We start from the raw sequence: 22,961 nt of genomic DNA on the forward strand, positions 1-22,961 counted from the left end.
GTTCCTTTCTTACTAAATCCATACAAATTATCCAATTACCCCACACTCTACTAATTAGTCAAAGTAGTCCCAACTAATTGATAGCTTTTTTTTCTAGGCTTTACATGGTTCTGGAGGCTTTACATGGTTCTGGAAACTTTACATCTCAGGAAGTGGAGGCTGTTTTTATCTGCCTAACAAATATTATCTACAAGATGTAGGCTATTTGTGTCACCAACGCACCTCCGGTTAAGAATGACAACCATCACTAACACTCTCCTGATGGACTGTTCTGATAGATCATTTGGGATCTCCTTGATAGAGCCAAGGGCAAGCTGACAGATAAAAATCAGCAGCAACTGATTTCCAGCAGAATCTAGAGAAATGGAAACATACATCTCACTTGTCTATTCAGATACATCAGATAAACAGACTGACTATGTTTCTCCTAGTATGCACTGCAAAAGAAGATAGCCATGAAGGACCAGTGGATTCACTCAAAACTTAAACCACAAACTGCTGTATTTTATCTTTGAAAACAATAGCATGCTGTGTTACTAGCTTTTTCAACTGACCAGTACGTACCCGAACTACTTTAATTAAAGGTGTTAGCATATTAAAGGTTTGACCTTTGGAAAATGGTATTTCAAGTTTCTTGAGGATTATTCACACCAACTACTTTAGATGCTTCACTTGCATATGTATCCCAGGCTTCCTATATAGCCATTGAAGTGTAGTTGCTTCTGTCTAAGTAGTATAATCACATTTATTATCAAGCCAAGTGTATTTGACACTTACATGGGTGGAGAGGGAGAACAGGAAGAATTTTAAGAGTGAACACAATGGCCAAATGGTATTGCCTTGAAGACAGTAACGTTGCAACAGAAGGTGGCAAACTTGAAGCAGCATCTCCCCACACAGTGACAAGCAGCCCAGAGAGACGGAAGACCCACACTTCATAAAAGAGTACTCAGCAAAAACGAATTTTTTGAAACTGAAAAGCTACAGAATGTTCCCAAAAAGATGTTGCCTTATACTACATTACTATCACATGTTCGTTGGCATAGTTTAGACATTAAAAAAATCAGACTGTTAATCCTATCAAAACCAGAAAGACTGCAGGCAAGGAAATGTTGGGCCCTGCCTATGCACTTGTAATTTTTTCTAAGTAATCCAGACCATTTTACAGCTTGTTTCATCTTAACTGTAGGAGTCTAACAAGCAATCAGTGTTCTATGGCATTAAAACATTGTCTCTAGCAACTGCTGAGGCTGTTAAAATACTAATAACACCCACTCAGCAGAGAGGACTCAACCTACTTTTAAAGCCTAGAAAGGAGTTCACTCCTGTTCTTCAGAACTAAAAGTGATTTTAACACAGACAATGTGTTTTTCCTGTCTTGAAATGTACACTCTAAAATCGTGCTATGATTTCCAACACACAAAAAGGAATTCAACTTGCTAAGAAGGATAATTGTCTATGAAAACTCAAGAGAAAAACCTGGAATTGGAAGTCTTAAAGATATTTCTACATAAAAGTTTATTCTTCACAAATAATAATTCAGAAAGTGAAAAAATTCTTCAAGATGTAGACATTTTGTTATTTTTTTATTCAAGTACATACTAATTATTCAATAGCTGTTCCAGTCTGTGAAATCACTCTCTTATTTCAATCTAGATCTTGAAGTTTATAAAAATTAAGTAATAAGACAAACTAGTCATGGGGAACAGAAATAAGCACTAATTCAAGTGACACAAGATGAGGACCCTTATATGTAGAGGCTCAGCTAGAAAGCTGAATACAGAGATTCCTAACATATACTATTGCTTCAGTCTTTAAGCTTTATAATTATTGGATCAAGGCTGTTACTTCTGATAAATAGCATCATGGGATTCAACAGATAAGAAATAGTCAACTTGCTAGTACAAAGCCTCATAGACCAATTTCTGCTGTGCTTGTAGAAGTCTACAACCTGCATAAAGTTTCACAGTAACTAAGAAAATAAAGAAAAAGGCTCTTAATAACATTCAGCACACATGAATGATGTAACCAGCTTAGGAGCCTAATTCAGAAATAGGCATAAAAGGCCTTTAATGACCAAATGAGAGCATAAACTTTCAGACGTATCCAAAGTTAAATCCCTGTACAAATACATATTTGCAGAAATGCTTGCCAGGCCCAGTAAAGGTAAGTCACGACTGTTATGACAGGTCTATCTTACATACCAATGTTGCCTCCAAAAAGCTGAACTGATGTCCTTTCAGTGCTGATGCTGAGTTCAACTGATGAGCAACCGACAGTGCCACAATTGTGGCCCCATTGTAGATATTAAACAATTTCAAAAATACTACTTTAAATTTGTACTATAGCAAAGGATGCAGATCACTATGTAAGGAACATTGTTTATACAACATAAACATGCCTAAAATATAATGCAATACACTACATTACAGTTCAAGAATGTATTTATGCCAGTAAATAAATATGGGAATGCTATTAATGTCAACATAAGCCTATTCACTAACACATATTCAGTGTGAGATATCAACAAAATTATTGCAACTATTTCTATATTTCTTAGCTGCATTGAGAAGAAAAATCCCACCATTAAAATAACATTATTGCTTCAAGGTCTAAACCCTTTGTATTCTTACAAAATTATTAGAATATTTAATCTCCACAATAAAATGCTTCTACACAATATGAAGTTTTCATCTATCAAGTTACTATTTATTTCAACACCCTATAGGAGCCTAGGAGAAAACAGAAAAACTAAAATGATGGGAAAAGAACAAAGAATTTTGAAAAGATTACTAAAACTGCCTAATATAAAATGGCCAAAGAACTATATTGCAGAAAGTTAGGGTGGCCAGCCAACATGTAAGTTATACTCCATGGTACATGGAAAACATAATTCTAAATAAATAACTCTAAATAAACTCATAATTAAATTTATTTAAATTGCTTTATATATGAACTCTATATCTTACCTGTATAGTTAGATGTTTACATACCGTTAGAATGTTCCAATAAAACTAAATTTCCATCAGTATAACATATGGCTAGGTAACATTAGAAGAAAAACTCAACCAGAAATAAATCTTGTAATGTTTTCAGGTAGTTGGTCATTAACCTTTTAAAGATCTTTTTGTTCTAGGAATTTAGAGCAAAAAATGAAAATGATGCAACTTTTTATAGAGAAGAGGAATAAAACTGAATATACAGTTTAAACAGACATTCTCTAAAGCATGGGAGGAGATAAGAATAGCGTGAGGAAGAGATGAAAAGTTATCACACAGAAACACAAAAATACAGACATTAGATCAGAAAAACCTGTTCCTTAACCAGGCAATATATCCATTAAATTAGTTTTGTGTGACAGAATTTAAAAACTGCAGGCAGAGTAACCTTGGTCTACTATGGAGGAAGAAACGTTAGAACAACTAAAGCAAGCTGAAGCTATTTGTTCTGATCAGGACAGTTGAGAAATTTCAGCAAAATCTTGCAGGACATACAGGCAATTTGAGGGAAAAAAGTCACATTCTCACAGCAATGGCATGACAAGCACCAAAAAAAGATTTAAAAATTCTTTAAATTAATTAAGTCAATAAATTAAATAACATATCTTATTGTTCAACTCATAAGGTGATCTTTTTTCACTTTCTGAATTGATGAAACTGAAAGTAGTGATTTCAATTCCTATTTTTCAAAAAATAAGCTATTTATCTCTTTCCAAGAGAGAGACATATGAGAACAGAAAGCAGTAACCACACCAGTGCCCCTTATCACAGTAGAAGAAATTACACCACTGTTCTTTTTTTAAATTATAAAATCTGAATAAAATATAATATGAACCTATCTGAGAAAAGGCTGTGAGCTTTTCACATCAATTGACTCAAAGGCCTATTAAAATTAAGTTGCTCTTAGTCAGCTGTCACTATCCATATTGCAATGGTGAAGAAATTGAAGTAAAATATTACTCGTTTATAGAGCTTCATAATGACATAAAGGATGAAAAACCAATACTCAGAACTTGCTCACTTCAAGCCTTACTCCTTCAGAGTATTCTGCCCATGCCATCCTACCACAGGGTAGAGCGAAAGACCTTTACTGTATATTAAAATGCATTTTTAAATTACACACCTATAAAAAAGAAGTTTGAAAACTAAATATCATGGATATTTAGTATCTCTGGTATTCAGTACAAAGGAAGTAACTGGCATTACCTTCAGTGAGCACCGTAAGAATCATAGGCTATGTAAAGAAAGTCAGTGCATATAAAGTTCAGAGCAAATTTCTGGTTTCTTTTTTATACACAGAATAATTGGTCATAACCACATATAACAATTTTGCAAGGTAGTAATACTATTAAAATTAAAGTCATGTCTGCAATGTATAATTGAAATAGAAAAAAAGCCCCCTCTTTGTTTACCAGATGAATAACACAGCAATCCCTTTTAAAAAGATCACAGTGCATTTTTTTAAAAACCATCCTGCTTCTTTTTTTCACCATAATAGAAAAATTTTTCTTTATGTAACATATTTACCTAATTAATAATATGTACCATAGAACATTTTGTGACCCTAAGAAAAATTCACTAAGCAATTCCTCTGAAATCGTCTACCTTGGGTTCTATATTTTACATTTAATTTTAACATCATACTGTGAGCAAAAAAGGACGGCTGCTTGCCAATTACACTAAAGCACCCTGACTGGAACCCATCATTAAGTCCACTTTTCAGGGAGGAATAATTCAATCATTTTATATTTTGTAGAGCTCTGGATCAATTCAAACATGTAATAAGAACAGTTTTAAAAGGCATCCTTCCTTCAATTATGAAGAAAAACTATTTACAACATTTCTTACACTACCACTGAAGAAATAGAACTAGTTGTGCGTGAACTTCAGTTACATAAAAAATAAATTCTCACCTGTTTCCTCTCATGCTTCACACTAGAAGACACAAGCTTTAGTAAGAAAGCCATAAATACAGAAATTTTACTGGGACTCTGATACTTTTTTTTTTTCTTCTGATAGGATGATGAAGATGGTACTATTAGAGCCTAGTCCTCAACCCCTGTTCTCACTTTGCAGTGACTGTGAATACTTCTCTCCTTTCACACAGCTTATAAAGCTATCTGCTGATGACTCAAAAACCTACCTGCAGCATCAACTTATTTCCTGTGCCTGGTTAATAACTCTTCTTAGGTATGCCTCTGTCACTTTAAACAGATGATACTCCCATTTTCACTTTCAAACTCTTTCCGCCTCTTCCTCCATCACTATTACAACTATTATTCTCTTAATCTTTCAGCACTATGGGCTATTTTTTTTCTTGTTCCTTCTTCTATATCCCATCATCAGTTATCCAAAATATCTCTCTAGTCTCTACCATTTTATTGCCATACACTTTTCAGCAAGCACTGCCATTCAGCAACTCATCACTTCTATTGATAGGGTCTTGTTCTGGCCCTGAGCTATTCTCTCACCAATCCTTTCTGTCTCAGTAACAATTTTTGTGCAACAAACCACATGGTTTGACTTTCTCTGGTAAGTCCTTCTCTGCTGCTATTTCAAGTGTTTTGACCACTTTTCTGTGCCCAATTCCTCCCCATTCAATCGACCACAGAGTGGCCAGATACCCTTCAAATCACTCTTGTTAAGCTCCTCCATCAAAGGCCTCTTCTTTGTCTTCAAGTTGCTCTTTTGCTCTACCCTCAGCATACACACAAAACAGCCATCTGACTCATTCTGACAAATAAATACACTTACTTTCAACTCAACCTAACTTACACCCATGTGCTACCTGACACATACAGTGAGATGGTTTCTATCAGAAATGCAATCTAAGGTATGCAAAGTGCAATGGGGCAGAAGAAAGAGACAGTATATACAGTTTTTTTAGCTCATGTATAATACATTCATACTGTTGTAGTGACAGGAGTATTTGTTCTCTCTTGCACCCGTGTTCACATGTTCATATCTAGATGTTCACTCTGCCTGTCATATCGAATACTCATCCTCAGCCTATCAACTAAATTTATACTAATGGCTTTTTTGGTTATTTTTTCATAAACACTATCTTGCAGTGAAAAGACTTATATTGTGAATGAAAACTTCGAGCTTATTGTTCTGGTTCTGGCCAGGCCAGAATTAACCTCCCCAGGCAGCCAGCACAGGTGAGTTGAGTTAGCCCTGGCCATTTTCCACACCACCTGACATCACTCCCCCATAAAAGGGGCTGGTTGGGGAGGGGTGCTTGTGGGTGCCTTGAGAGAAGTCCAAGTGTGGCTGGGGCACTGGGTCAGTCCTTATGTCTGTGCAGTACTCTGTGTCATCATTGGGTCAATAAGGTATTCTGTTATCACCATGTGTTAGTGAAACTTGCCATGGGCTGTTATTGCTCCCCTTCCATGGTGATTTCATCAGGAAACTCTCTTTATCCCGATCCATGGAGGCTCTGTCTGTTTCTCCTGCACAACACATCGTATACCTGATCAGCTTTGAGACAAACTGTGTCTCATCAGTTTTCTAAATGGGTCCCATATACATTGTATGCATCAAAAATTAGCTCATTTATCAATAAATGGTTCTGCTATGCTGTTATTCTAGTATGTTACATAAGAATTAGTATACGATTCTTCACTAACCTGTATATTGATTGGGTTGTTTTTTTTCAAACAAGAAATATATCAGATGCAAAGACACTCACAACATGAACACATGCTATCTATTATACATGCACAATCCACCATTGATACACAAAGATTTTAAAAAGTTTCCTACACTGTGGGAATTGTTTGGTTGAATTTTTACTCTTGGGACAGTTATGTAATCCCATCTAAATGAAGTATAATTCAGATTGCTCAGTGTGCTTGGCCATGTACAGAAATGGCTAGATGAGAGCTATCATACTTTTGCAGACGTTGCTCAACCCATTACACAACCTGTAGAAGGTAGCTTGGGAAAAGGCAGAGATTACATTATCACACTGCCAGCGCCCCAGCCATCTCAGCCACAGAGCTAAAGAGTTTCAGTTTGCTTTTGAGAAAAAAAGGGAAAAGGGTACACTGAAATGGAGAGCAAACTCCTATAACAAAGCCAAAGAAAATTTATAAATGAAAATGTAAAGGACATTTCCTGCAGCTGATAAAGACATGCTGTTAAATTTCAAAGTGCCCTACTGCTGAACATGAAATATGAGTATTAGATGACCTGACCATGGAAAATGCCCTTAACCAATCTATGAAATGGCTTTTCTCTCCAGATCATGAAGAGATATGTGCCAAAAGAGCTGTGCGTCATGGAGCTGAATAAGAAAAAATTGGGACAAAGAATGAGAAGAAAAAAAATAATCTCAGAAAATGGACTAGTCGTTTCTTTTACCATAAACCTTGCTGAATATGCTTTAGGGAAATAGAGGCGGCTACAACACAGGAGAACAAGGACAGGTGCATGCTGCTCAGTGATCATTCAGCTGAGCTATAACTCAGGGCCCTCAAGAAGCTATGAGTTTAACATACAGCTGAAGCACATCAGCAAGGAGAGAAATCCAATCTCCTCAGAGATTATTTATGACAAAGTGCACCTAACTGAAGCCCAATTTGTTTGTGGAATTGCAGTCATTCCATTTCAACTAAACAACAAATGAATCTGCCTTGCAGAGGATTGGTTCGGAGTATAAAAGAAAACAAGGGAGAGAACAGATACAACACTTCATTTACACGCCAATTTACAGGCTCACTTTGAGAAATGACTGATAAAGCAGTTTTTTGGAAGCAGAGAACTATCTGAAACAGAAGGACTTTGAATCACAGCTAGAATTTTTCCTCTAGAGCAAAGACATAGTTTTTCAGATTTATTCATGTATCCTGATTGGATTAAAATGATAATTTCATATTATTTTATTTTTTACCAATTAACATGGTTAAATGGCAAACTTTGTGAAACTAAGAAAACTAACACAATCTTTGTTTTGTATAAAGGTAAAGGATGCTTTAAAATTAAAAATTTAAAAAAAAAAAAAAAGTCAGGGTGAAATGTGGGCTGGCAGCTCCCAGGGACATTGGAAGCAGAGGGGGCTCCCCAGAGCATGGCTTCATAGGCAGGGCCCTTCCCATTGCCCCCAGCAAGGCATCAGGGCAGCCAGGGCAGTGCCAGGCATCAGACATCTCTGTGGGGAGGTGTTTTCCTAATTAATAATATTTTATTTTCATTATATATGCTATTTGAAAACATACTATTTGATAAAATTCACATTTTACATTGTTAGGAAAACACTGATATTGTATAACATCTATGATCATATCAATCAATACTTTATCACTTCGCTTGATTTTATTAAAAATTAAGTATGTTTATTGAAAATTAAAAACTGAAAAAGAATGTTGGTCACCAATTAGAACTTTGAGGCTATTTCTGCTCCTTTTCCCACCCTTATTGTCCACAGCAAGACTTTTAATTTCTCCACACCGAAGCTCATAAGAGCATTTCCACAGTTCCTGAAAATGATCACACATCAAATAGTATGCAAAAATATTCAGGGACAGGCTGGGCAACATTACCAGTGCAGCACTGCTGCTTTCTTGAAATAGGAGTAGAGAAAAGCTGAAATTGTTCAGAAATTATAATAATTTGGTCCAGAAAAACTCCATAGGTACACAGAAGATGGGTAGGGAAATTAGTTGGTGTTCAGCAATTAAAAGCAAAGCTATAATTTTACACATGCCTAAAATGAATTCTCAAACCCCACGTCTTAAAAAACATCAAAAATGGCGAAGCACAGGAGATCTGCTTTTCAACAGAAGAACTGGAAAAAATACTTCTTAAATTAAAAAAAAAGTACTGAAAATACAATTCAATATATATTTCCAACCAGAATAGGCAACATTTATGGCAAACATTTAAATAGAAGTAAGGCAAAAGGTCAATAACAGAGAAATAAAAATTTTAGAGAATCTGTATTTGAAATGGGATAAATTAGCACCTACTGAAGAGTAGTGCAGAACTTTAAAAAAAAAAAATCAAAAAGGCTGGTAATCAGTCTCTGCTTGTCTAAAACTTAAACATGAAAAGAAGAACCCCTATCAAGCATAAAAAATTATTCTCCTGCTGAATTAAAGTGAAATATAAAGGAGGGAGACGCATCTCAACTTCTCAAATGTGTTATGTAAGAGAAGAGGTTTATGGCATTTTCGAGAACTTCTAAACTTTAAAAGACATGCAATGACAAATGAACTTTGACAAAAGAGAAGGGAATCTTCTGGGCTTACGATACAACAATGAAAGTGGAAAACTATATGAAAAGAATGCAAAGACTTAAATAAAGTCAGAGTAGAAATAGGACTACTAAGACTGATCTGAATATGAGAAAAGCGCACCTACATTTGTACCTATCACATTAATATCTGATTTTTAATATTGTGATGCTTATCTCCTTTATATGCAATGCAAATAAATATTGCTAACACAAAATTTAAGACAATGCAAAAGTAACAATGGAGCAGCTTATGTCTGGAAAGGTAAAGGAGCAAAGAACCTGACCATCAACTTAAGTAATACTATGAAAGATGGCTTAACTTAATACTTCCTTGTTTCACCAATTATGCAAAATCTTGACTGTACGATTATGAAATATTGTGAGAAGTGATGTGTGAAATGAGATTTCCTAGACATGCCATAGACTGATAAGCAGTATGTTAGCTGTAGGGAAAATATCGATAGAAGTGACAGGACAGTTTAAACTGAGGAATGTATTTGCCAAAGATGTGTACAATTGCCTTTAGTTCAAATATATATGTCCACTTAATAATGTACACTGGAGGACTTTGGTTAAAGAATGAAAGTTAAGAGTTGTCATATAATCAAATTCTGGTATATAAATTACATGAACATAGAAAAAAATCAAAGATTGCTAAATAAAAACTACCAATAAAATAGAAACATTAGCAAATAATGATAAACATAGCCCTAATATAATGCAGTTACCAAGGCACTATGGGAGAAGTCTTAACAATGGGTAATAAATTTGGAATATTTTTGATATGTCATAAATACTAAGGAAAAGTAAATTTGAATACTGCATATGGTCCTGAGCAGGAGGTTTGATGATTCTGTATATAATCTTTACATATTTATATATGAAGCCCCATGAAGCTTGCTGTCTGTGAGCTTAAGTTGTGAAGCTATTTGTTTCTTTTGAAGCTGACAGTCTTGTTCTGAGTAACAGCTAATTTTAATGATGAGGTTGAAAAGTTCACTGTGGCAGTGAAGGCTTTCAGGACTTGATACTATCAAAGATTACTGTAAATATCTCAGCACATAAATGTAATTTCTTCACGTTTATTTCTGAATATTACTGTAATCGGAACGTTATAAAACTTATGCTAATAAAGAATTCATTCTTGTTCAGAAAAATCAAGGCAAATAGATGTTCTTGGGGGTTATATTCCTCGGGTAGCTATGCCTTTTTGGAAAAAAACTTCGGATTTACAAGTCCCTTAAAAACTATAATATGTTCATTAAGGAAAACTAAGTTGGGTCACACCTATATCAATAACAGAAAGTGAGTTTAACAATTAACATCCTGGATGTTTTAAAATACAATTTTGTATATTATTGTATTATCAACACATGCATGAACAGACCATGAACACATAAAAAATGAAACAAAGAATTGCAAAGTTATATCCTGGTTTGCTGTTACTTAACTGTATTTACAGATCTGTCCATTTCAGGACAAAGCTCTGTTTTGTAACATGTAGGAAGTTACTGTATTTTGTTTTGAAAATTCCTAATTTTAACACATACTATCACCAAGATCCTCTCAATGATTTACTCTTAGGTGTAGGTACGTTCTTAAATTTTGCAAGATGAGAGCTCCCTAATGCTTGGTCTTGAAAAAGTCTTATAGAATATGACTGATTTAGCATTTGTTTTCCTTCTGTCCTTAAGAAGTCATAGATTATTTGCCTCCCCTGCACCAATCAAATTTATCTTTCAAGAAATGAAAATTCCAAAACGGTTTTTGAGCTCTGCTACTAAATTGTCCTTTTGCCTGAGGTCTACATTAGAGGAGTTGAAGGGCTTTCCAAACGCCCTTTTGTCAGAGTTCTGAATGTACCCTTCCCAGAAGTGTACATTTCTCCCAGTTATTTCCTTCCTCTACAGTCACTCTATTCTGCTTTTGATCCATGTTTATCTGACTCAGACAGCCTTTCACTCCACTTGTCACTTACTCTTCACCGGGATTCTTTGCTCTTTGGCTGCATTTATGACACACCTAATTCGTTGTCCTTTGCACTTGTTTTCTTCTTGCTGCCTCACATGTCAGTCCTCGGGTATTTCCCCAGAGACTTCATTTCAAGCCATTAACTGTGCAGACAGCAGTCAGTCTCTGGACTGCTAATCCCAAGATTCTTTTCAGTTTTGGTAGCACTTATATAGCTGATATATGACAGAAGAATGTGAAGGATATCACAGATAAAATGTCTGTTAAATAAAAATTCACACTGAACAACATCTTTCAGAGACACTGATTTAAAGAAAAAAAAAAACAAACCAAAACAAAAAACCAAATATGGAAGACCATAGCTTTCACAAAAAAAAACACAATTAGCTCCCACAAAGAGCTTTTTTTTCAGTAGTTCTTCATATTCAAAGTAGAGAAGTGATTAACAGGTTGGAATAATTTGCACAGATACAACCAAATATACTTGCTTGACAGATTTTTATCTCTTGCCTTCTCTACGTATCTTTACCTAAAAAGCTATCTTTTCTTGTAGGATTGTTATTACAGATCAATAATAAGTATTTTTAACCTGAAGTAATATTTAAGAAAGTTTGGGGTTCTTTAACATTTTATTCTAAATATTCTATCTTTAATTCATATTTGTATTCATTACTGCAGAGGCAAATGCATGTACAGATTAATTGTTCTGCAGGACAGCATTAAGCAGGATATTGCTGAATAAGTATTTTACTGAACTTTGTGACAGACAGCTTTTAATGTCTTTTCAGGTTACAGCATTTAAAGGGCTCATAACATTCAACTACAGGATATAAAATATTCTTTACAGGATATAAATATTCTTTTTGGAAACCACAGCTTAAAAGACTTTTAATCATTTGATTTTCTTCTTGATATATATTCAGTTTTAACTACTCTTACTAATGATCTCTTCTATGCAGTTTGAGTAAGGAAATATACAGCAAAAACTACATGAAAAAGCTGTTTCACAGATGACAAAATTCTTTGCAGCAACAGCAATAGAAACAACTTATTGTATGCAAAGTAAAACAAATCTGTCTTGATGGAGGACTGTCAGAATACACAATAACTTACTGATTAGATAACTGATGAGTCTAACATATTGACATTTTGTAGCAACCACGCAAATCACTTACTGCACTCATCTAGAAATTGGCTAGTTTTGTATCAATGAAGGCTTCTCATCTCATCTGGTGTTTTCTAAATTGGTTGTGGATTCTTCAAATAAGAAGATACATCTTCCATTCAATGAGAAGTAAAAATAATCTAAGCAGCATTTTTTTGCAACAGTTTTGTAAAAGAAATATACTCCAATTATCTACAAACATATGAAAGTTTAAAATTATTCAATACATCTGCTTTTCCTAAGACTACCTCTTCCTACACAGTTCTTCCCTAGACGGCTCCTCTTGTGTACAAGAACTGACAAAAGTAGTTACAGCAGAAAAAAATGGCTTCATTATGGCCAAAACTGTAGCCCCACATTGTTATAAAATGCTTCATGTAGACAGCGGAGGAGCTAAAAGGCCTCAGTGCATGAGGAGAGCAATGAGAGATCTGAGTACTAAAACATCTCTATAGTTATGATTATGGGTCTTCTGACAAACTCAGGAATTACCTCAAATATATTCCTTCCAGCACTTATGGACAACACATAATACTGCTGCTGCTCGGATGACCAGAATACGATTAAGCTGGTCTTCTTAACTCAGTAGGAGATAAAAGTTCTCTAGAATAAAAAGGAGACGGAGCAGAGAGAGATCATCCTGCATTAAGCAAGCCCCTGGCTTCTGTGGACAACTGTAGAAAGCATCCCTGGAATGCATGTCTCAACAATTCTCTGAGATGATGCTGTACAACCACTTAAAAACTTACGTTAGTCACTGCTTTTATGATTTTGAGGCAAAAAAAAAATGCATAATCTTCTTACTTTAAGTTTCTTCTGTATCCTCTGAATCAACAGAATTTGATACTTAAAGACTAATTAATGAAACAAATGCTAACATAACACTAATCTTCATCCTTCTAGCAAAGCTGTGAGAGATATTTTTCCTTTTAATTTTCTCACAAGGCATTAGGACAGCCAATTAGCGGTCAAACATACAAAGTTTATTTCAAAGGATAAAATACATGCTGCTGAATTGTAAGACAAGGTTGGTTTAAAATATTAAAAAATATAAGCTGTTGATATTTACAATACATTGTGTTTTCTTGGAACTTATTTCCAATTAGCCTGCGAACTCTCAAAATAAAAATCAAAGAGTTAATCTTTTCAGAATGAGAAATTGTTTAATACATTAATCGAGTCATTTAGGTGGGAAAAAATATTGTAAGATCGACAATTATTCCTCCAAGAGTTTGAAAGTTCAAATCTTCAAAGAGAAAAAACCCAATCTTTACATTATACCTCACGATCATTATTACACTTTGGACTTGCAGCAAATCTGTTTTCATTTGGAGAAATCTGGACTTCTTGTTCCTTCAAGAATAAGGAGGCATATAAACAATAATATTCTTATTCTGTCTTGAAGAATTTCCACCTTTTATTTTAAAATTCTGAGTCCAAATCCAAGGACAAATGCTTTGATGCAAAATAATGTCTTCTCCTCAGCATCTTATCAAAATAACGAAACGCCAGCACCATAAATGGGATACAGCGGTCACAGATCATTGAAGGATACCAAGGATGAGAACAAAAGATGGAGAATGTAAAGTACTGACACCTATTGTGAGATCTAATGGAGATCCAAAGTCAGAAAGGCCTAAGAAAATGTAAGCTGCCACTGTTCAATAAAATAGGGACTAAACAAAGAGGTAAAAGTGGCAGAGTCTGCTAGAATAGTGTACCAAGTGTCACGAATATGGTTGAAAGTATCAAACATATTGCCAAATGTGTACATATGAGAACTGAAAGCAAAGGTTGGACCACACCACATTAAAAAAGAGCTCCAACATTTACAGAAGAGACAGTACAGTAGTCATGAAAGTCTTTTGGATTAAGGTGATTATTGGTTACACTATTTGGTTTTAATTCTAAAGTAATTCTATCTAGTTGGCAGATCCATAGAATAGTATTCCTTAACCCATTTGAAACAAGACATTAACTAAATTGGCTTGTCTACCTCATTTCTACCTAAGTTTTCAGTACTCGATCATTGCTCTAGCTTCTCTGCTTTTAGTGGTTGTGCTTTTTTTTCAGGTAATACATGCAGAAGTTAACTTAGTGGAAAACTAAACCTATTCATTCCAAAGTTAGTAGAAAAGTTTCCAGAGATTAAATAAAGGTTTAAATACTCTGCTCATGATTACATGACCATGATACAACACACCAAATGAAAACCTAATGAACATTGCACAGAAACAAAGTAAAAATAATTTGTTGGATGTAATAACTAATAAATTATTTTGAGTAAAAATAGTAAACAAAATGGACTGATTTAGGTAATGTATACATTACACACTGCCACTTTCACAGCATCTCACTACACATGAATAATGATAATGAAAATGTAAACAACCCAGTGCAACAGTATCCCATTTTGTTATTGTTTATAGCATTCAAATTGGTACACAATAGTTCAGCCAGCACATATTTCAAATTGTCCAGAAATATTCAATTTTAATACAATCACAGTCTTTTGTCCAACAAAAGCTTTTTCTTTTGGGATGTGACTGAAGCAATTCTGAAGTTATTCTATGAGGCACATTCTTCCAGGTTTGCATATCTTTCTCACTCCACTGATTTACTTTTTCCTAAATTAAAACCTCGTTATGTCATTTTTTATACCAAATTATATACTTCCTTAAAATACCGAATGAGTGCAGTAAGAGATAAAGCATATACACTGAATTTTTTTAAAGATCATCTTCCTAATTATGAAACGAGACTTTTCCTCCATTTTTCTAACACTTTTATAAGAACATGGATAAATGGATTCATTCAGCTGCAAAATGCATCAAATCCAAACAAGCTGAGCAGAAGTTTCCTTTAGAAATCTGGAACTGAAACTATTACTCAGCTATTTTCCCCCTCCACTTTCTCAGCAAAACTACACAGGTGTTTAATGGGGGGAAAAATAAAAAAGAACGCTAGATCTCTAAAACTTCAGTTTCTTTAAAATTTCAATTCCTCGTGGTCTCTCTATAAACTTAAAAACCCCACAAACAAAACAAACCTAAGCTCAAAACCAAAATAATACACACAAAGCAAAACAAATGCAGTGGTGTTTTCTGTCAGTTTGCATGACTTGGTTTCCTTGTTGTTTCTTCTGCCAACTTAAACACTTTGAAATCTGCATGACATTTCATTGTCATCTCCAGACAGAATTCATGTCACATGCTTGGAGATGTCTGTATCATATCTAGCCCTTTTATTCTCTATAGCAAATAGAAACAAAATGGCCACTTTTAGGATGCAATTTGTGCAATTTATTTTCGATGTCTATTTCAAAATGAGATGGTTTACACACTTGGGAGAGCCCAAGTCACTGCAGCCACACTCTCCCAGTGACTGTAAGAGAAGTCTAAAATATAAACTTAGATTTAGATACCCCCACTTGGTAACATGAATCTAAGTCTTCCAGATGCTATCTTTCATTGACAAGCTCAGTGGACTTCTTGTTTTTAAATCTTGTATAACAAAACCCAGTTTCCTGACAGAGTGAGTTTCCTGTGCTACTCGCTGAGCTGGTCACTGTGGCAATTTGCTTCTACATTCTGTAAATTACAGTATTATTCCAACAGTGCCATGGTTTGCTTTGACTTGTCTGTAGGTTTTCATTTCTGAAAGGAGCAGAAGCTGTACAGCATCCCATAGCTTAACTTTCACCAAAATTTGTACAGACCTAGGACTAGGTCTTTCCACTCTTCCCTCCTTTTTCTTTTCCTTCTTTTTTCTTTTTTTTTTTCTTTTTCAGTTTCTAGTATGAGTATGGGAGTTGCTGTACTAAAGCTTTGGTGCCTTTTTTTGACACACTCTTTAAACGGTAGGCTGCCTGGTTTTATTTCTCTTTTGATAAGTTCCACAGTCTGAGCTATACTGCATTTAGGGCAATTTTAGTATCTTCAACTGTAGGAATGCAATCCTGAACTATATTCTCTTCTGTACATCACAGCTTTCTTACAGCTCCTCAATGTAAAAACTTTCAGTCTTCTTGGTGTTAATTGTCAACAATTTGGTTTGCTTACAGCTTCGATCAGGTCACTATCTCTTACATAGGTGCTCTCTATTGGAACAGTCCTTCACATAATGTTCCTTCCAGAAAATGTTAAAAACTTTTTAGCATGAGCTGATAAGTTTAAACATTGCGTTGATGAGCAGAGCTAACAGCTAAAAGCAATAGTTTTATATTTCTTTCCAAATTTCTAACCTGTTTTGGTTTTTTGACTCATTTACACTAAAATAATTATTTAATTCCCAAAGTAGCAGTTGTTAATCCCTTTGCAGGACATAGAAGGTTATTTACTATCCCTCAAAGGACTGTCTGACTGTTACTAACAAGCATTTAAAATTAAAAATGCTGCTATTTTGCAACTAACAAACAGAAATAAATCATTGATATAGCTAATTACCAGGAACCATTGAGGATGTTCAAGTACACCACAGCTCTTGTTTTCTTAACAATTTTCTTAACAATTCTCTGACAAGACTGGTCTGAAAAATCAGTTTGAAAGCAAACAAATATTTCCAAGGCTAGGAACAAAAGTATAATAGCTTTTCTTGCTTGATTCCCAATAGAAACACTACAGCTATTATTGTTTAAAGTACTAATGTTTCACAGACAATAGACACCAACTTCTCTACATCAATATGTAAAGCACTTGCACTCTATCATCTGAAGCTTTGTCTGCTTGACATCTAGTTTCATATGCCAAAAGCACAAAACAAAGGGGCAAAATTGTTCTTCATTTGCACTGATGCTTTAAATTTGCGATGCATCAGAAATAAACCTGGCAGTCTTCCAGTTTATTTCAACCTGACCACAGTAGGCAAAATGTGCTTGGTTTTCAGCATCCTAATAATTCTTAGAAGAATCAGATACCTCTCTAAATGAACTGTTAGCAACTAAAATCACTATGCAAAGTCAAAAACATTGTTGATTGCAGATGAAAGCTTCACTAAGGAAGCTCATGAGTAAAGGCAGTACCCTTAATATTTTTCCTGCTTACCTGCTTTGAGAAATTCCTTTAGGGAAATCAGACACTTAGTATTTAAAATTATATAATCTGCACACTAAGACATATTCAGTAAACAAACTGCAATAAGTTCAGCCAAGTTGTACGGAGCAGATGATCTGATAGTTTCTTTTCAACAGTTACGCCATTGCATTTCAAGCCTAATTTATCTACATTAATTCTAGTGTTTCACCTTTCTTGAATATAAAGTGACAATGAGGGACAAAGAAGGGACTACATTATTGACTTCCTAAGTGCCTATCATGAAGTTTCCTGGAGACAACCCCTAGATTCCCTGGAAAGAAAGCACAACTTCACTGTAGAGACACTCAACAGTATAGACCCAGAACATACGTAATCCTTGTGTGTGGATGTGAGCCTAATAGAATGACTGTGATGACCTTTTCATGGTGCTATAGTTTCAGCAGCATTAACTCCCACTATTACCCATCTCTAATCCTTTGTTTTATACACAAAACTCCTGTGTTTTCTTCCAACGAGAGGTTAGATAGAACTTTGTCATTTATACAGTGATAGTTCCTGTCATATACAATTTTGAAACAAGAAAATTAAAGTGCCTGAGTGAAGGTGCCAGGTATGCTGGAGTTCATGTGAAGTTTGATAGCTATCTTTGTAATCTAGGAAAAGCCTTTTTTTTTTTTTCTTTTTTTTTTCTTCTGTGATACAGCACCACTTGTGCAAAAATAGTCAGTGCTTCATCATCTGAAAGAGTTGTTTGGAAAGCATAATTTGCAGATTTTAGTGACTTTAATCTTACTTTTCTGTAATGGTGTTGGCTATATGTGCATTTAGGTGGAAAGCAAGGTGAAACAGGTACATCCAAAATCCACCATGCTTACACAGATGACTATGAAAACAACGAGATAGAAAAAGAGGAAGTGGGCCCACTGAATCCATTAGCCAAAATCAGGGTAAATTGCAAGCATCAAAATAAAACTGGTCTTGGAAGCTGTATGTTCCCATTTATCCACTGGCAGCCACGGAAAAACGTGTTTATACAATACTCCCTGTGGTCACCTCAAGGGCTGCAATCCCTTCTGGAGAACATAATGCAAGTTACCTGTGATTTTGTTTTCAGAACTGCCAGAGACCATTCAGAAACTTGCAGTACATGCAAAAGTATACAAGGAGCATCATACCTTTCCTTTATTTTCCAAGGAACAGAGACTTCCATAAGGCCAAACAGTCCTATTTAATATCCCCTGAAAAGGAAACTTGTGGTCCAGCACTTCTGAGATGGCAGGATTTTTGAGAAAGTAGCAAAAGCTCACCTTTATGTAAGCAATGCAACTGTCCAGTGAGCAAAATATCTAAAAGGCTGTTGCCAGAGAGCAATCTCTCTTCTAATTTAACACTGAAAAGGCCTTTGAAAGAATCTAAAGACTCTGAAGTGTATTATGTTACATTAACTGATGCCTCTTGATCTTAACAATAGCTCATGACCTGTTGTCATAGCTGATTAAGATTTGGTCATGGTTTTTAGGTTCATCTTTTTTACTTAATTTAGATTCTATGAGTTAATACATGATGTTCCATTCTCTAGTTCAATTTCTTTACACCCCTTCATAATTTAGTTGCTTCATATGCTGTGGAAATTTCAACAGGATGGAAAAACCGTCATGAATATTTCTAGGCTACAGTGCCTAATGAGAAACTTAAATTTCAGTTTCTCAAAAACTAACATATGTAGTACTAAAAGTCCTTGTCACTGTGTAACTATAATTGTACTCTGCTCACTTATAGGACTGTCTAATTAGATATTAGTCACATTGACAGACTGCATCCCCTATCTCCCAGAATCAAATGTGACACAGCAAAATATTTTAGGCTGGTGTTGCTAACTATGTATTTCTGACATACTGAATATTCCAGGAACACAGCCATCAGAGACCCAGAGATTCTGGTGTAATTTGAAATTGTCTGGCAAGAAGGAAAACTTTAGAATGAATCTTTTTATTGTCTCACATCCAGATTAACAGATAAAAATCTAAAGCAATGTTGAGCTCAGACTATTCATGATTAGAAATAGGATTTCTACTAGTTATTTCTTTTCTTTGGATAGTAAATAGCATAATGAAGAAATTAGCATGAATGCTTATGTCTGGCATCTAGCAGGGCTGAGTAATTTGGGGAGTGCAGGAAAGTGGAGACTGGCTGATGGGTTTAATTTGGACTTGTTTTTACACTAATTTAAAGTAAATTTAGCTAAATTGTTTTGACACAAAAATGTGAATGTTTCATTTTCAAAATGTTTATTTTTTTCAGAGCATCTAACTGTTTTGGTATAAACTGTTCCACAAATAAAAATTCACACATAATATCATTTTCTTAAAAGATGCAATTCTAATGAGAAAACTATTTGTCTGTTGATAAACTTTGCATTGAAGGAATATGATTTACAGTCTAAGACTGTGAAGTTATGAATAATTTAGATATGTGACCAAAACCAAGTTTACAGTAAGAACTGGCCAAGAAACTCCTTGCCAAGAGATGTAAATCATACTACCGTACTTAAAACGGTGCTACTAGCACTGGCAAATGTCATGTAATTTCAATGTTCCATGTACATTTGGGCCCTTCATACAAAAGTATTAAGCACAAGAGAGGTAACAATCTTTGCAAAACGTGTAGTCTTTGTAGCTTTCGCAGAGAACAAAAACTGTCCTATTCCCAGAACTCTCCCTTAACATCCAAAAGACTTCTAAAAACCTGTGGCAGGCATTTACAGTAAGCTTTCACTTCCTTTAGATCACCTAATTGGTACAGTTTGCTAACAGCCTAAGCCTGAAGATTTCCTGGCAGATCTCACTCCCTTCACACAGCTTTGACTAGCATAAAAAGATACCTCCAGCATCTATTTTCCCTAAATGCTTATGGAAAATTGTAAGAACAGGAGAAACATAATTCATGCCGATATGCTTTTGGCCACTGGTCTAACCCAACATGAGTATTATTTACATGTTTCACTCTACCCTTTTGAAATACAGCACGTAGAACTACAGGCAGTCATCAAGATGAAGAAAAAGCATGGATTTATACAATCTTACATTCGCTCATTTGTTTTCTGTTCTTTTGCTGACAACTCATAGCACTTGCTTTGCTTTTTTGTCTGCTATTGAGCATGTAGTTTTCAAAGAATTACACATAATACTCTCAGTCTTTCATTAACATGTGATAATGGTCCCCCTAATTTTACATACAGAGCTAATACTCTTTTTTGCCGCATATACACCACCTTACATTTACCTATACTGATTTTAATTTGCCAATTTTTTTGCCAGACACTCAATTCAATAAAGTCCCCTGGCTAATTTTCATTGTTGGTGCTACCTTAACTACTCTGAATAAGTAAGTCAACAGCAATTTGACTCATATCACTGCTTACCTTTTCTTTTACATATTATTTATGAATGTATTGCAAAGCCTACGTTCAATAAAGGTCTCGCAAAATTCACTGGAAAACACCTTTCACTGATCCGATCAAAGCATCACACATTTTAATCAAGTACTTATCCCTGCAAACCTTTCCACTTAAAAAATAACTGTTTAGTTTCCCTTATAGCCTCTGGTAAAGGACCACAGTGAACACCTTTTAGAAATCCCAGACAAATGTATTAATTAACAGGATCCACATAACAACTGATTCTCTCAAAGCAGCACCATATATCCAAAAGGCAAGATTTCCTTTCACAAGAGCTATGCTTGCTATTCCAAAAGCATACCGTATTTATTCATTCATTCATTAATTCTATTATCCATTCAGTTGTCACTAATTTGGCCATGTTTGTGCTCCTGGCTACCTCAGAAACCTTTATTTTTTAAATGCAGTATCATTTCCTACTTTCAGACCTCAAATTCTATAGTTTTAAGCAAGAATAATCCTCACTGAAGGCCATCAGAAAAACAAGCCCAGTGCATCCTAATCCCAGCTTCAAATGCACTCATAGGATAATAGGAAGTTTTTTTGGTTTGTGATCATCAACTACACAAAATGACAGAGGAGATTATGTGTTTTCCTTGGAATAAAAGAAACAGCACAAATATATCCAGAAAGTGTTTTATTTTCACACTCAATTTCCTCAGTCTGTATTTCTGCATAAAGATTATGTCAGACATTTGTAACAACTGCATAAATGCTCTTTGCATTAATGAACACACATTTCAGTCATTTATAGGATTGCTAATATTTTAGCCTATGAAATCATTATGTAAATTAAACTAATTTCCACAGCAGCCATTCGACTTCAAACAGCTGCACAAACCAGGATTTTTCCTTTTCTAAAGAAATCTGCATACCATCGCGTTTTGTATCACAGTTATACAGCACCAGTATTGTCCTTTACTGGAACAAAACAGACCTTCAAGCCACGGTCCATATTTTAGGCGCTGCTGTGATGCTCACCTTACCATCTGTTCACATTAATCTCACAAACAAATGTGCTCAAAAGCATGCCAAACACAGTCATCTTTACAGTAAAAAAAAAAAAAAATTAAAAAATTCTAATTAGGGGCAGAAAGAAGCACTTGGTCACTAGAAATGGCGTGGTCCTGCACACATCTAGAGACAGACACCTTTAAGCTTGTATTACCATAACTGAGAATCATTCTTCTTTTGAAAACACACATTTTGACAAAGTGGGTAAAATAATCATGCTACTCCATTAGCTCAGTGGCTATTCTGACCAAGTGCCCTCTCTGTTTCCTTCTCCCTCCCATCACAACCCCCCCACCCCCACCCCACAGCAGACTAGCAGAACAAGTTACATCTTTGGAAGAAATATAAAAATACTTTTACTTAATGGATAGAGTTGAAATAAACATAAGCACTCTCATGGATTCTGAACACTGAAACAATGAAGAAAGACGAAGGGATTTGAGCACCAAGGAAGACAGGAAGTGAGAAAAAAGAGGTCTTAGAACCCTATAGAAGCCCTTTAGAAGCCATAGCTTCTCTTGCTCCCCTAACACCCTTAAATTAACCTTCCTAGCTCCCTCTCTCTTGTCCAGAATGCAGTCTGTAATCATTATGAAACTGAATTTTATCTGTCTCAAAAGCCTTGACTCACTTCTCATTATATGCATTCCGAGGTTACAAAAATTGTGGTTACAGATGAAAGAATGTGGAGAAATGGATAATCTGTTGAATATACAGAAGCTGAAAGATAAGCAGGAACCAAAAAGCTCAGCGAAAGATGGCTCATTCTTCAAGTAACAGTTATCAAAGTTATTAGTCTATTATCTGCTAAAAAAAACCACAGTAATTTTTAATTGAAGAGCAAGACATATGGCAGAAAAAGTATGACTAAGCAGAGACCTATATATGAGCATAAGCATGTGTTAAACATTGGTTATATTTGACAGAAGCATAGATTTCAGCACCTCACACTTAGCCAGATGGATGAACACAAGCAGGCACGGATTAGAAAGCAGGACAATATAATACCAAAGTCACATTTAGAGATAAAACAAATAGGCATGATGGAATTCCTCTGGCTTTACATGAATAAACAGCTCCC

At 35.1% G+C, this 22,961-nt stretch overlaps 1 protein-coding gene across 1 annotated transcript in view; it reads right to left on the reverse strand.

Moving 5' to 3' along the window:
* Positions 1 to 22,961, reverse strand: part of IMMP2L (inner mitochondrial membrane peptidase subunit 2) — a gene marked incomplete at its 5' end in the record, with an annotated part of 447,227 nt that overhangs the window by 325,177 nt on the left and 99,089 nt on the right. The window lies entirely within an intron of this gene.

The sequence above is a fragment of the Gallinula chloropus genome (assembly GCF_964237585.1).
Source record: "Gallinula chloropus genome assembly, chromosome: 1".
Taxonomy (NCBI): domain Eukaryota; kingdom Metazoa; phylum Chordata; class Aves; order Gruiformes; family Rallidae; genus Gallinula; species Gallinula chloropus.